Source organism: Xyrauchen texanus, chromosome 9 (assembly GCF_025860055.1).
Source record: "Xyrauchen texanus isolate HMW12.3.18 chromosome 9, RBS_HiC_50CHRs, whole genome shotgun sequence".
NCBI classification, from domain to species: Eukaryota; Metazoa; Chordata; class Actinopteri; order Cypriniformes; family Catostomidae; genus Xyrauchen; species Xyrauchen texanus.
In genome coordinates, this window is record NC_068284.1 from 36,098,669 (window position 1) to 36,113,505 (window position 14,837).

Here is a 14,837-nt window from a genome sequence, read left to right on the forward strand (position 1 = left end):
ACGTTGGAGAGATATAATTTTGTCTCGTGACATCATGGCGTTCCCTCATAGTACAGCAAGAAAGGCAGAAATTGCAAAAACGCATTGTGTAATTATACCACGTGTAGAGTGAAGAAAAACGCTTAAACAGACTTATTCACCCATTACATCTCTCATCTTTCCAGAGCTCCATCTAATGTGTGTATTCTCTGCCACGTGAATCAGTCAATTTTAATAAGTATATAATAGAGTATTTAACTCTCAGGTTTTTATCATTTTCAATGCATTTTGTCAATATTAAAACAGCCATTTTTAATGCAACTGGTGAGAATGAATTTTTACTCTCAAAGAGATGATTTACCTAAAAATTAAAAATTGGTAACACTTTACAAAAAGGTTCCAATTGTTAACATTAGTTAACTACATCAGTTAACATATACTAACAATAAACACCACTTGTATATCATTTATTAAACTTGGTTAATGTTAATACATTAAAATAAAAAGTTGTATATGTAAACAGTAGTTAATGCACTATTAACTAAATGAACAATTATTTTATACAACAACTAAACGGTATATTTGTTTAGTTACTAACATTAACTAAGATTGATAAATGCCGTAAAATATTGTTCATTGTTAGATAGCTAATTATTTATCTAATGTTAATAAATGGAATCTTATTGTAAAGTGTTACCAAAATATTTGTCATTACCTTTATGTTGTTCCAGACCTGTCTAACTGTCTGTCTTCCATGGAACTCAAAAGGAGATGTTAGGGAGAATGTTAGTTTCAGTCTCAATTCACTTTTATTTTAAGGAAAAAAATATGCAGTGTTAGTGAATAGTGACTGTGACTAATATTCTGCTAAAAATCAAATTTTGTGTTCCCCAGAAGAGAAATTCATACAGGCTTGAGGGTGAGTAATGATTTACCGTCTTTCTGCACCGTGTTCTTAATCACTATTAGGTTTAAATTATGACGATGGAGGCTTTTTGTTTTCTTTTTTTTTTTTTTTTTTCCCATTCTTTTGATTTTGTCTCCAGAAAAGTAACTTTTTTTTTATTGGGACAAGTGAAAGACCAGTTTACTTGTCCGAAGGACAAGCACATGACAATGCTTAATGTCGAGCCCTGATATTGCTTCTAGATGTACAGATAACGGAGTATATTGATGAGCAGCGGAAAACCAGTTCAGGGCCGTTTAGTTTAAACACCTGCAACCTTGACTGTCAGCCTACAGAGCCCCCTTAAGGACAATACAGGAAAGTTTCACTTTCATAAGCTCACACAGACATTAATGGAAAGGAAAAAGCACCCGCCACTCACTCTGTGAAATTCAGCGGCCAAATAGAAATGTTACCCTTATTTGAAGCTTGGCAGTTAATGATTTCAGACCCTGACTTAAAGCATTAAAAATTTTTTTAAAAAATTAAACAAACTTTGATTGAATTTCTAACTACACATGAATTTGATTTTAATCCTTTTTATAAAATTTTTTCAGACTACAAAAAGCTTAACGGATTTTGCACCAAAATGGCTTAATTTTAATATATTTGACCTTGATATCAAATAAGATACAAGTATATTGTGTTTTTTGTAAATAGGAAGGGAACGTGGAAGCAAGAAATAAGCAAAAGTCGAACTATTCATACACAAGCAAGGGTTTATCGAAACAAACCCTCATTCAAAATATCACATCAAAAATGAAGACAGGCAAAAATGGATCTTGTTTCCATCATGACCCTAAAACCTTAGTGCATATATATGTTTCCATGACAACTATGAAGTGATGGCATGGAAAGATCGTATCTCAATACATGCTGGGAATGGCTTTCATTATGTGGAAATAGAGGTGAGAGAGAAATGTATGGGGAAGAAAAGTAGGACAAATAAGAGCTAGGTATAATAAGTGCTCTACAGACATCTCATGTTGCCCCACAATGGCAGTAGGCCTGTCAATTCACTGCTACATTTCCCAGGGGGCTTGGAAACAGCGCTCGGCACTTCCAGGCCCCTGGTGTCTGGAGCGTGAAGTCTACATGTCGTCTGCTCTACCTGAATTTACCAATGACAAGTACTTTGTATACTAGGGCACAGAGATACAGTCAGTAGCACAGGGAGAGCTGATGACTCCCCTGTTAGTAAGAGTACAATAAAAATACAGATTTTGTGACAGTTTGATAGCTGTGTTTCTAACCTCTTGTCTCCTCATTCTAAGTGTTTCCTATTTTGTTGTGCATGTTGTATTTCAGAGGTGTTAAACTAAACTGTAATTTTCCCAGCTGTGAAGGCTAGTTAACTTTGCCTATGCACATTGGTAGTTGTAAAAAACAAAACAAATTTGCACCAAATATTTAGGGTTCATTAAACTGGGCAAGTACACACTGTAAAGTTCAAATGCAGTAAAATATCGTTCAGAAAATGTCCACCGAATACAGGAATGTCTCATGAAATTGACTACTGATAACCGTAGCAACATTTTAGCATCTCACAACCGTAAACAAGAAACATGGATGCTAGGGCTGCACAATTAATCGATAAAGCAATCTAAATTACAATCACAGCTGCTGCGATTATCTACGTGTGAAAACGGATGATTCCAGCATTCCAGTATTCTATTTCAGTCTACTCCTGTTGCATCAAAGGTTTCTATGAGTATTCTAACAATCCCAGATATGTCCGTTGAGCAATAGATGGCAATGGCAAATTGGAGATGCTTAAATCAGCATCTAGTCTTCTCAATAATGACAATTGATCGTAATGTGCAAGATTTAAACAGTCACTGATGCTCATATACTTGCTCTGTTAAGTTTCACTTCTGTTTGTTGTGAGAAGCAAATTTGTGCTAAAAACATGACCAAACATAGCTTCTTTTATAATGCATTTGTGAGAGTGCTTGAGCTGAATGGCAGGGCTCAAACAGTGTAAACTTGCAGTGAGTGAAAGCTTCAGCAATTGTATTGGGAGAGATAATAATAACATTGTCGTATTGCTCTTTCTGCGTTTATTAGTTTTGTTTTGCTAAGTGATAATGTGAAGTTGATTTACTGATGAAGGTTATAAAACAGTAGCAAAGTAATTCAGTTCAAAAGTTCTCAGCTTGTTTTATGTGTAGCCAATATAAAGAATATGTCATGATGATCTGTGTATCTGAGCGAGTATTGACGCTGACTACCACCCCTGGAGTCACGAGTTCAAATCCAGGGCGTGCTGAGTGACTGCAGCCAGTTCTCCTAAGCAACCAAATTGGCCTGGTTGCTAGGGAGGGTAGAGTCACATTGGGTAAACCTCCTTGTGGTCGTGATTAGGGGTTCTCGCTCTCAATGGGGCACATGGTAAGTTGTGCGTGGAACGTGGAGAGTAGCATGAGCCTCCCGTGCTGTGAGTCTCCAGTGTTATGCACAGTGATAAGATGTGTAGATTGACCATCTCAGAATTGGAGGCAACTGAGCCTTGTTCTCTGCCACCTGGATTGACAGGAGTAACCATGCCACCACAAGGACCTAATAAGTAATGGGAATTGGGCATTCCAAATTGGGAGAAAACTGGGATAAAAAAGAATATGGCATGGTGTTGAACAAAAATCTAATATAAATTCTATATGTAATCAACAATAATTGACCCTTCGCTAAATCCCATTTTAAAAGCATTTCTGACCAATTCTGTCTTGGCAGCTGTTGCCAGGTTGCCTACACTCTGACTATTTGTTGCCTACACTGTTTGCTATTTTCCAACGAGAGCCTACAGGAGTAATGTATGTTTGAGTAGTTTTAAGTTGAATTTAATCAAAATGATAAAAAAAAATGTAAATACACGATGTTGCTGGGTTACAAGGTGTACCTAGAGATGATACACAGTGTTTTTCTTTCTTAAATTATATATATTTTTTTATATAAATGTCAAGCAGAGCATACTATAATTAAATTGTGTCAGCCCTCATTCCCAAATGAGCATGATAAACATCAGCGAGGACACATATTTGCTCCAAGGTCAATTAAAGCTAATAACTGTTAATTCATTTATGTATTGTTTCAGGTCTTCGTAAAGGGGATGGTAAATAAAGAGTTCACGGCATCATTGTGGGTTTTTAGACATTTATGAGCAGTTCTGTTCACTTACAATTTAAGTTTTCAGGTGTGTAATCACTATCAAATGACGCTTTTCTCTTTTCATGTGACTGTGATACGTTTTTTTTTCTTCTGATTCTCCACAGTTTTCACATCCTTACAATGTCACTCTTCACGCCTGCCCACTAAAGAATATTATCCATTCCGTTTATTACAATATTTTGCCAATTACAATTACAACATCTATGAACAAAACAAAACAAATTACAGTCATGATTTTGTCATAATTGTGCAGAACTACTGGATGCTAGCTAGCACTTAAACCCATTTGGTGTTACCTTTTTAAGCATGTTCTCTCTTGGCTAGAATATATAGGTTAGCGCTACATCAGAGGGCAGGTGGGAGAAATTACAGTAAAGAAATTGTGCAATGAAAGTGAATAGTGACTGAGGCTGTCAGTCCCTAGCATTCCAACATATGAATTCCATGGGACAAAGTAAGTCACATGGGTTTGAGACCACATAAAGGAGAGTAAATGAAATTATTTTTATATTTGGGTGGACTATCCATTTAAGAACTCCAAAGAGTTGGTGACAACCATATTTAGCTGCATTGTGTATACTGGAATGTCTCGTATAACACCTTCTGTAATGGAAATTGTATTTATTGCCATAGAGCTCCGAATACCTGATCAAAATAGACAAGATCACAAATGACATATAAAGTAGCAGGGTGGCTAGCAGAGAACCATTAAAAGCTTTTGAAGACCATTTTCCAGGTCAGGTTGTTTTACCACATCTTCTGCAGGTGAAAAGTACTTGATGAGGGTAATGCAGTAATGGATAGCTTTATAAAAGCCCTACAATCTTCCCTTGGGATGGTGGATAATACTGGCTCTGAGGCTTGTGCTTGCCTACTAGTAGCATACCATAGTGTAACCTTGATTGGTACTACATTGAAAACTTTTGTAAAAAAAAAAAAAAATGTGTCTTCCTTTTTTTTAAATGAGCACCTGAGTTACTCTAAATTAAATTCTTATATTCATAAAGTAAGTCAGTGGCTGAAAGTGACAATAAATTTTTCTATGTGAGGTAAAAGACATGAAATCATGCTTCTCTCTCATTTCGATGGCTTTCATACTCTCTCCTCGATCTCTCTTCTCTCTACCACCTCTCATTCTCTTTTACTTTCTTGATCTTCACACAAACTGACTGCTATCTTCTCTCTTCCCTGAAGCACAATAGCATGTTGCTAAAGGTGACCCATCCTGAAATCAATAGGTGCAGCCTGAATTAGTCAGAGACCTATGAGGTGGAATGTAAGCAGAGATTCAGTAAGGCTATCAGCGCAAACGAAAGCCGTGATCGTTCTCTTATCATCTTTTCTGAATATGGGAAACCACTGGATGATGTCATTAAAAACAATTTACGGCTTGGAGTATAAATGAATAAAAATGTTTAATACGCAACAGTCAATGTGTATCAAGTTTGAATTGAGCTCAACTGTCTAGTTATGTAGGTAAAATTCCCATTAATTTCTTCCATAGTATAATAGATTTTCAATGCTAACTTATAAACCTTTAAAGACAGACCTATCATAAGGTTGTTCATCAATGGGATATTCTTCTGTTGAAGCCTTTTGCTGTGTTATTTCAATTCATTGTTTAAAAACCCACTTTAATAGTGGATTTACTGTTGAACAACTACATCAGGGGTCTGCAACCTACGGCACGCGGAGGGATAATCACTGAGAGAGGAGTAGACTATTTTATAATATAAATTCCGCACCTGCATTCCAATCTACATCTTGATGTAATATTTCCTCATGATCATGCAATGTTTTCATGAGCTGAATGAAGGCTAAACAAAAAGTTTATGAAAAAATGTAGAGACTTCAGTATACTCAACAGACTTGTGCAGCATGTGCTCATTCTTCACAAGCTGGCAGCGAGTAAACGCGCCTGCTTTTCTTCGGTCAGGCTGTGTGGATGACCGCCTACATTCCATGTCTCATTTGTTTCTTTTTGCTTTTAGAACAACACGTCATGTAATAAGGAAAACGGCAATAATAATCCTTGAAATTTAGCATTTTGCTTAAACCATGGTCACACACTCAATTACATTATACAATTAAAAGAGAAAACATAAACCCACATCGTGGTGTTAGTTTTTTTTTAGTCTTTTCAAAATATAAATTGAACCTGGAAATAAAGTTCTGAATGAAGCAAACGAGTCGATCTCCCTGCACTCACAAAATACTTCTATATTATTTGTGTATATTGGAATATTTGCATTAAACATAAACCACATTGTTTCTATACTTGCAGTATAATCAACAACTTAATCAATAACTTTACATATTCCCAAAGTTTTATATTCGATTACGTAATTCACAATGCTTCATGGGATTGTCTGTGCCCCTATGGAAGACAGTAAGTGCTAACACTTGTACCTTTCTCTTTTTGTTGGACTTTCAAATACTTTTTTGCTTTAAAACAAAGACTGTACTGTTGCGATTCACCTTTGAGCTGGTTGGTTTGGTTCATGCTTTACAACTCTTTAATGGAGGATTTTATGAAAAGTCTATGGAATAAATGAATGGGAAAAATACTTCCGGAACCCAGAAGGCTGAAAATGTGGGTGTGCACCATTGTGCTGTATAACAAATCTACCAAAGAGACCACAGAATATAAAACGGCATTAACCATAAAAATCCCACAGATGGAGAAATGGATGGATAGAAAGCGAAACAGACAGACAGATAGATCTCTGATATTATTAGATAAATATAGCTAGCTAGCTTTCATTTTATTAGAGTGTGCCAGACTGATATTGTGTGTCTATTCACATCATTACATGTTTAATGTAACATATTATTTATGTTATGCAAATAGCATATAATATTCAGCAATGGGCTTATTATCACCACAAATAATCAGCTGTACTTTGCTGGTGCATTAAACACAAAACAAAAACACATTTAAATACATCAAACTGACATTCTCTGACCTCTTTCATCAACAAGACGTTTCCAACTGCAGAACTGCCACTCACTGGATGTTTTTTGTTTTTGGCACCATTCAGTGTAAATTATAGAGACTGTTGTGCGTGAAAATTCCAGGATATCAGCAGTTACAGAAATACTCAAACCAGCCCAGCTGGCACCAACAATCATGCCATGGTCCAAATCACTGATCTAATTTTTTTCCCCCATTCTGTTGATTTATGTGAACATTAACTGAAGCTCCTGACCTGTATCTGCATGACGTTATGCACTGCACAACTGATACACAATTGGCTGATTAGATAATCACATGGATGATTGTTGGTGCCACTGTAACTGCTGATCAAGTCTCGAGAATGTTCTCCAAATGGTGCCAAAAACAAAAAACATCCAGTGAGCGTCAATTCTGAGGACGGAAATGCCTTGTTGATGAGAGAGGTAAACCAAGAATTAAATTTTTACATTGTTCTGAAGAGCATGGTTCATTTAAATTCAAGTGATAGTAAATGCCCATATTCCCTTTGTTGCACTCGATCAAAATGAGTAGACACTGTAATAATATTTGGCCTCACAAAAACAAAAGTGAAACATTGAGTCAAATTTACCCCAGCCATGTGATAAATTCATTATAAGAGCATCAGTACCAATTATGTAGGCAAGAACCAGTTTACTGGGACAAAGAAGATTCGGCCGAATTTCAGTTGAATGCATTGTTGAGGGCACTCTGAAGGGAACATGGCATTAATGTATGTACACTTTGCTAACAGTCTTGTGAAAGGGTCCTTTGTGGAAAAAAAATATTTTCTTACTTTTGTTTGGAATGACCCTCAGTGCCCTTCAAGGGTACAACAATGCCTTTGGAATTTACACGAAACCAAGGATGTAGATATCTGAAGCAGAACACAGCCAGTTTGGCATAGGCACGCAGGGTTTTCACCCAGTTTTGTTCTCCCGAACGTGAAAAATGAATGAATAAATAAATGAAAATGAAGGGGGTTGTGCTCTGTTAGGTGAACTCTGCTCCGAGCATTGTTAATGATTAATGGTCCTCTTAAGGGATGCTGTTTCCTGTGTGTGATATCACTTCAGTGCAGTATACATGTGACCCAAATGCAATTATACAGCAAAACAAACTCAAATGCACACAAAACACGCATTTACCAAAATAAAAACAAAACCCACTTACAAATAAATAAATTGGAGCGATCAATAAGCAGAAGACAAGTACACACACACAGAAGCACAAAGACGTCTGGGTGAGCCATCTATAAGGCAAGCATTTACACATGACCTTGCAGAAAATGAATGCTTTGACAGAACACAGACACAGCAATCGCTTAGATATAAAAGAATGATATATGTCTGCACACACACAAACATGCATACGTTGCACGTACACACTTCATTTAAGAGCTATCATGCAAACACATCTTAAATTATCCTCTCTTTTGCCAAGAGGCCATTTTATAACACCCATTCAATCAACCTAAACAAGACTTGTCTGGACAGCGACAATAAAATCTTCATCCCCTGTCATCTAAATGTAAATAAGCCTACATCTGCTAGCATCACAAAGAGTATTCTATCAGAGGAGATAGTGGCGATTAATAAAAAACAAGGGTCAAGTGGTCATCAAGTGAGGGGGGGGGGTTGCTGTCCTTTTCTGCATATCACGGTGCCGTTTTGTTGTCCGTTATGTATAACGCGGCGTCTCCTTTTAGCTTATCGCTGCCCATTCGGCACATTTCGAGGTCGACGCACCGGCCTGCTCGGTTCTCCCGATGGCCAGCCCGCCCCTAATCGGCCCCAAAGTGTGCCGGCCCACCGGAAAAATACCAGGTATGTCAGATTACCAGTCTAGCACTGATTCAGACACATACCCGATCTCATTTCTAAATGACAACGATTCTGCAATGTACATTCCAGTGGTATGCCTTTGTAAGGCTGTCAAATTTTAATTTGAAATTCACTTCAAGACATTTTTAAATGTTGAAACTTAATGGCATCTACAAAACACAGTGTTCCTGCACGAGACACTGAATAAACTAAGGCACTGCAGCCAAAGACGTTTGTCCAGCATAGTGGTTTACAAACTGCAGTGTGCAGCTATGATTAGCCAGGAGTGTGACAGAATGTCTGCTCAGTTCAATACCGACCGACCGATCGATCGATGCTAAAACTATACCGGCATTTCACAGATCTGACTAAATTCGCTACTCATGTACTGTTTACTACAGCCGCCTGTTTTCAAATGCTCACATGTGTGTCAGCCCGAGCGCTTGTCTTGTGATGAATGCAGCGATCCTGCATGAGATTATGTGCTGTTTTTTTTTTATCAAAATACACCTCTTTAGCCAATATTAATGTAAACAAAGCTGTAAGTGAATTACAAGAGTGTAAACAGATGGGATTAAATCTGCTCTGTCTTGACAATATATTAAAGCAAACACAGTCATTAATGTATAAGCAGACAGGACAGATTCTTCAAAATGTTAAATCTGTGCGACGTCTAAATGTATTTTAGCTGAATGCTGTCTGTTATAGGCATTTATACATTCTTACTGCATCATATCATTAATAGTGTATATCTAATAATGACAGTAAAGACTGTCAAATATTTAAGTAGTTTAATTTGCATTAAATAACTTTTTATTGTTTTAATTGTTTAATTACAGTTGTTGAAAACCTAAAGCAACGTTTTCTCTGTTTAATTACTGGCTCTTTAATAATTCATTTAAAAACTTGAAGCAATTTTTACGAGAGAAACACTGAAAGCCTCATTGTTTTAATTTAAATTGTTTATATTTTATTTATTAAAAAGAAAAAAAAAATTGTAAATAGCAGTGTTGTATTGCACATTTGCTTACCAGTGCAACACAAAATGTTAATGAAGCTTTTTCCCGCTCGTTCTGCTTTTTACTTATTTTTAATAATTTAATATTGATTTTTTTATGCACTTTTTAACGGGATTTTTTTAAAATATAATAGCAAGGTGCTGTTTGGTTTGTAATGTATTGGTTGTGCCCTCTTGTGGACTTAATTTAATTTATATATTTGATTTACAACTTTATTGTATTTTTGCATAGATTGAAGCGGAGAACATTTTGACTAGTACATTACATGATCCTTTGTTTAGTACCATTATGTCCAGGTTTTGTAAATCACTGAAATAAGCATTTCTTTTCTTCAGAATCGTGAGAGAATCATGATCTTTATTCTAAGCAAAAAAATCTTGATTCTCAATTTATAAAGAATTGTGCAACTCTAGAACTCAGACAGTATTATGTATTACTTTATATGGGTGTTTCTTTAACTTCAGCCAATTTTAATTCCCCTGGGCTTATGTCAATTAAAACAAACAGATTTCAACCTTTTAGGTTTTTCATTATATAAAGTTAACATTTAAAATGACTTAGGAACTTTTTCCCAGGCCTTCATTTATTTCTTTGTAAACTCATGTAAAATACTCATGGTTTCATAAGTATAGCCAAAAGACAAACATTATGTATGTTAACATGATTTCAGTGTGATAACATCGCTTGCTAATCTTTTCTGTGTAAAGGATAGCCAATTTTACAACATTGTTGCCATGACGTTGTAATGTCAACAAACCATAAACCCCTAAAATTACTAAAAATTACAATTTAAACCATTTTACAGATCAAATAATACATTTATTTTTATTTAACAGAAGAATAAATGTAAGTGCTTTTATAAAATTAAAAGCTTCACATTTCTGCCTTTAAATTGGCCCCATTCACTTCCATTTTAAGTGCCTCAGTGTAACCTTGATTTTTTGCTCTTTTTAAAGGATGGATGAGTTGAAATTATTATTTATGGTAATCATCATTATGCTACAAATGCTGTCGATTGAACTTAAAGTTGCTGTAAGCAATTTAAGCCATTCTAGAATTTCCACAAGCTGAGCCGTTGGATTAGCCATGCCCCCTCTTTCTAAAACCCTGCACACAAAGATAACAAATGAGCCTTGAAGCTGGTATCGATCAGAAGCGATTGTCAAAAACAACAGCAGCAAAATGGCGCCCTCAACTGAAAACTGTTATGAGCAAGTGGCATAAAAATGGCATTAAACCTCAATAATTTGCTGCAACTAAAATACTTGAGAATGTGCACAATGATTGACAGGCAGGGAGTGTCAGAGAACCACCCGTTCCAGAGACGGGTGAGATCTCTCATGACACTATTTCATTTACTTCTTTCAGGGACTAGGAAAACATTTAGCATTTTGCAAGGGTGAAAGTCACAAACAACAAATCAGATATATTTCTGGGGGTGACTTTCTGTCTTTAGGGGGTATGACACACTGATTTAAATATAGTTCAGGTGAGTCAGTGGTCATGGTGGATGTGGACAGGTTTTGTCAGGTATGGTCTGTTATGTGCCTGGCACTTTTAAAGCATCAGAACCACAATGTATGTCAGCATTTGGCTCCCAGGGGATGAGCTTGCAGAGTGCTGAATGCTGTTGTTTGTGAGACTGTATGGGTGGGATTGGAGTATAAATGTGAATGTGTGTGTGCTGAGGGGTGTGTGGTGGTATGGACTCTTGCTGACTCTTGTCCTCAACCCCCACACCCCCCAACAAATGTGCCTGAGCAATCGCTCAACCTCTGCAGAGAGCTGAAAAAACACAGACTGCCTGGAAATAGAAAAATGAGGGAAAGCAAGTAAAACATAACCAACCATTTGGCTGGAAAGATTATGTAAATTTTTTGGCCAGGGGCATGGGTTCAATTCCCAGAGCATATATACACATTGATAACATTTTACCATTAATGCACTGTATGGGGCCGTTTAGACCAAACGCATTTTTGCGCTTTTAAATGGTAAATGGTCTGCACTTATATAGCGCTTTTTTTTAACCTTAGAGGTTACCAAAGCGCTTTACACAGTGTCCCAATCACCCATTCACACTCACACTCATACACCAATGGCAGCAGAGCTGCCATGCAAGGCGCTATCCTGACATTGGGAGCAACATGGGGTTCAGTGTCTTGCCCAAGGACACTTCGGCATGTGGATTTGTGTGGGCCGGTAATCGAACCGCCAACCCTGCGATTAGCAGCCGTCCCGCTCTACCACCTGAGCCACAGCCGCCCCAATTTAAAAAAAATTATATGCAACAAACAGATCAGAGCACATGTGTCCATGCATGGATGCATTTAAATTGAAGTTCTTTTAACTTCAAGAATACTTCGAGTGGTTTAATCCATGTCTTCCTAAAAGATACAACCGGTTTTGGGAGAAAAATAGCCCAAAATGTAATTCCTTTTTCACTATAAATCTTCACATCTGCAGTCTCCTAGGCATGAGCATGAGAGTAGTTTAATTACAAATCCTTGGAATAAACTTTTCTTTTTGGAGCTTGAAAGTTTTGGACTCCATTGACTTACAATGTATGGAGACAAACACATCATGTCTCATTTGTGATGCTGGAAAAACAGCGAGGAGCGGCCCAACGGTCAAAGAAGTCCACCTAATGCATGTTTACAAAGAATAACAATTCCAAAACAGCGCAGATGGATGCAAACATGCACTCGTGTGAGTCGCTTTGGATGAAAGCATCTAACATATGCATAAATGTTCTCAAAGACACTACTACATTATCAGGCAAAACATGAGCACCCATGTACAACACAAATGCACAACAACCTCACAACATACAATATGAGAAGCAGTGAACAGGGAGACGAGTGCTTCTTTTTCATCACAAAGACCAGCCATGCTCTCATCCATCCTGTTCTGCCGTTACGAATAAGACCGATTTAGAGCCGCCGGAAGGAAAGAAGAGCCGGCAGTATCATTTTCCAACCAGTGTGTAATTCAGAGCCCCTTTTATGCCTTCTGCTTTGCTTTACTCTTCCTGAGAGACAGGGAGAGAGAGTCAGAGACTTTATATTAAGAGCACATCTGTCAGTCTCTCTTCTGAATATGTCCATATATTTCTATTTTATTATTCCTGAGGGGAAAGAGGATGAAAGAGAAGAGAGAGTGAACATGAAGGGAAATGGATTGAAAGGACACCAGCACAAGTGTGAAACCTTAGTAAGAAATGAAAGAATGAGATAAAGGAATTTTCATTATTAAGTACTTTGATAACCAACAAAGTATGTTAAAGGGGATGAAAGGGAGAAAGAGAATGAGAAAGATAAAAGGAATGCAAAGAATCGTAGAGATTTAAATGAGGAGGTGTATATATTGTTCAGCAGAATAGACAGATGAGCCATGCCAGCATGGATGGCTATTTTCATGGTGAAAACCAGTTTAAAATTATAAAAGTAAAACTAAATAAGATCTGACTTTGTGTATAAGCCAATTTAAGTTGGTATGCATTTTTAGTACTTTTAATAAAGAATTACAATAAAGCTTAAACAAAAATAAGACTCATTTAGCTGGTTTATGCAGCGACAAGCATTTGCAACAAAACTACATTTCCCATCATTAGGAACATGTGTATGATAAGTATGATAAAATAGATTGAGCATCAATTACACACCTAATACGTGGCTTTGCACTTCTAAAAAAAAGCTTCCTGCCTTTGCTAGTAAGTGAAAAAGAGTGAAAGAAAAATGGAAAACGGGTCCATTCTTTCCAACCAAAATAACTTGAACTCACATTTAATATTATTTATTTCCGATTTACGACCTTGTAATTGCGAACTTCTCAGCAGGATTTGAAACCACCATAATATCTTATTTCGTGTTCCACAGAAAAATGCAGGCTGTCATACAATCCATGGCTGTAGATTCCAGGGGGGATGAATAACAAGCTAGTACAACCCCCCCCCCAATATTTACACCATGATCAATGGAAACATGTAAAGACTTCACACTGTAGTGACTTCACAACACCCCCCACCCCCAATGTTCAAGCAAAATCTACGCCCTTGCAAACAGCTTAGAAACAGCATGGGGATGAGTAAACATAATTTTCCTCTCTTCAGTGTCTCTTTAAATAAACGTCATAAAAAAGGTCAAGAAAACAATTGTAAAATCAAATGAAAGATATATAAAGAGACACATTGTAGTATCAACATCTATCCAAAGATGGCAGGACTTTGGTACTGCCCGGCCTGTCTGTTCAGGCAGACAGAAAAATGGACGCTGTCACAGTGGTGCAGCTTCCCTCCACCCCTTATGACAGGGCATCCTTCAGCTTCATACAGAACCACATAAAAGAATCAAAATTAAAACAGGCTTAATGTGGCACCTGGCCCCATCCCTAGGGACCCCAGAACATCTGAGCTCAGATCAGGCCTTCAAAAAGACAGCATGGCCCCCTGCAGTAAGGCGAAGACAACCCCACACTGTATTATTGTATATGTTGGCCTTCATTAAACAGCACAGAAAAGACATTTGATTTGAAACCCCATTGATCAAAGTCTAACAGTGCAAATTCATATATTTAGGACATGACATTTGATACAGATATTGTGTGATAGATAGACAGACAGACAGTATTCGTTTGCAGCAACAGGAAATTAAAAGGCCTCTTACCTCCAACCAAGCTAGCTGCCCCATCGATGATTGTGCCTTCAATTTAAAAAATACTCTGTATAAGGAAGAGAAAGACGTGAGGAATCTCCCATCAGTCTTTAAACCCTGAAGCTCAGTGAAATCCCACCAGTGGCCTAATTTTCCTGAGGGGAAATACATTTTTCATTTACAAATGAACTCGATGAAGTCATCCACAAATGAATTCACCCACAAGACAGCATCGAGACAGTTTTTTAAATTGCTCTCTCTCTCCTATATATATATATATAT

At 37.1% G+C, this 14,837-nt stretch overlaps 1 protein-coding gene across 2 annotated transcripts in view; it reads right to left on the reverse strand.

Annotated features, from left to right (window-relative positions):
* The window catches only part of LOC127649526 (SPRY domain-containing SOCS box protein 4-like), a 121,042-nt gene that overhangs the window by 104,270 nt on the left and 1,935 nt on the right, over positions 1–14,837 (reverse strand). Inside the window, exon 2 of one of the 2 annotated variants that reach the window (XM_052134671.1) lies at positions 14,568–14,710. The exons of the other annotated variant lie outside the window; for it this stretch is intronic. The gene's annotated coding sequence lies outside the window, so the exon portion shown is untranslated. The remainder of the gene's footprint in view (positions 1–14,567; positions 14,711–14,837) is intronic. 2 annotated transcript variants of the gene reach the window in all.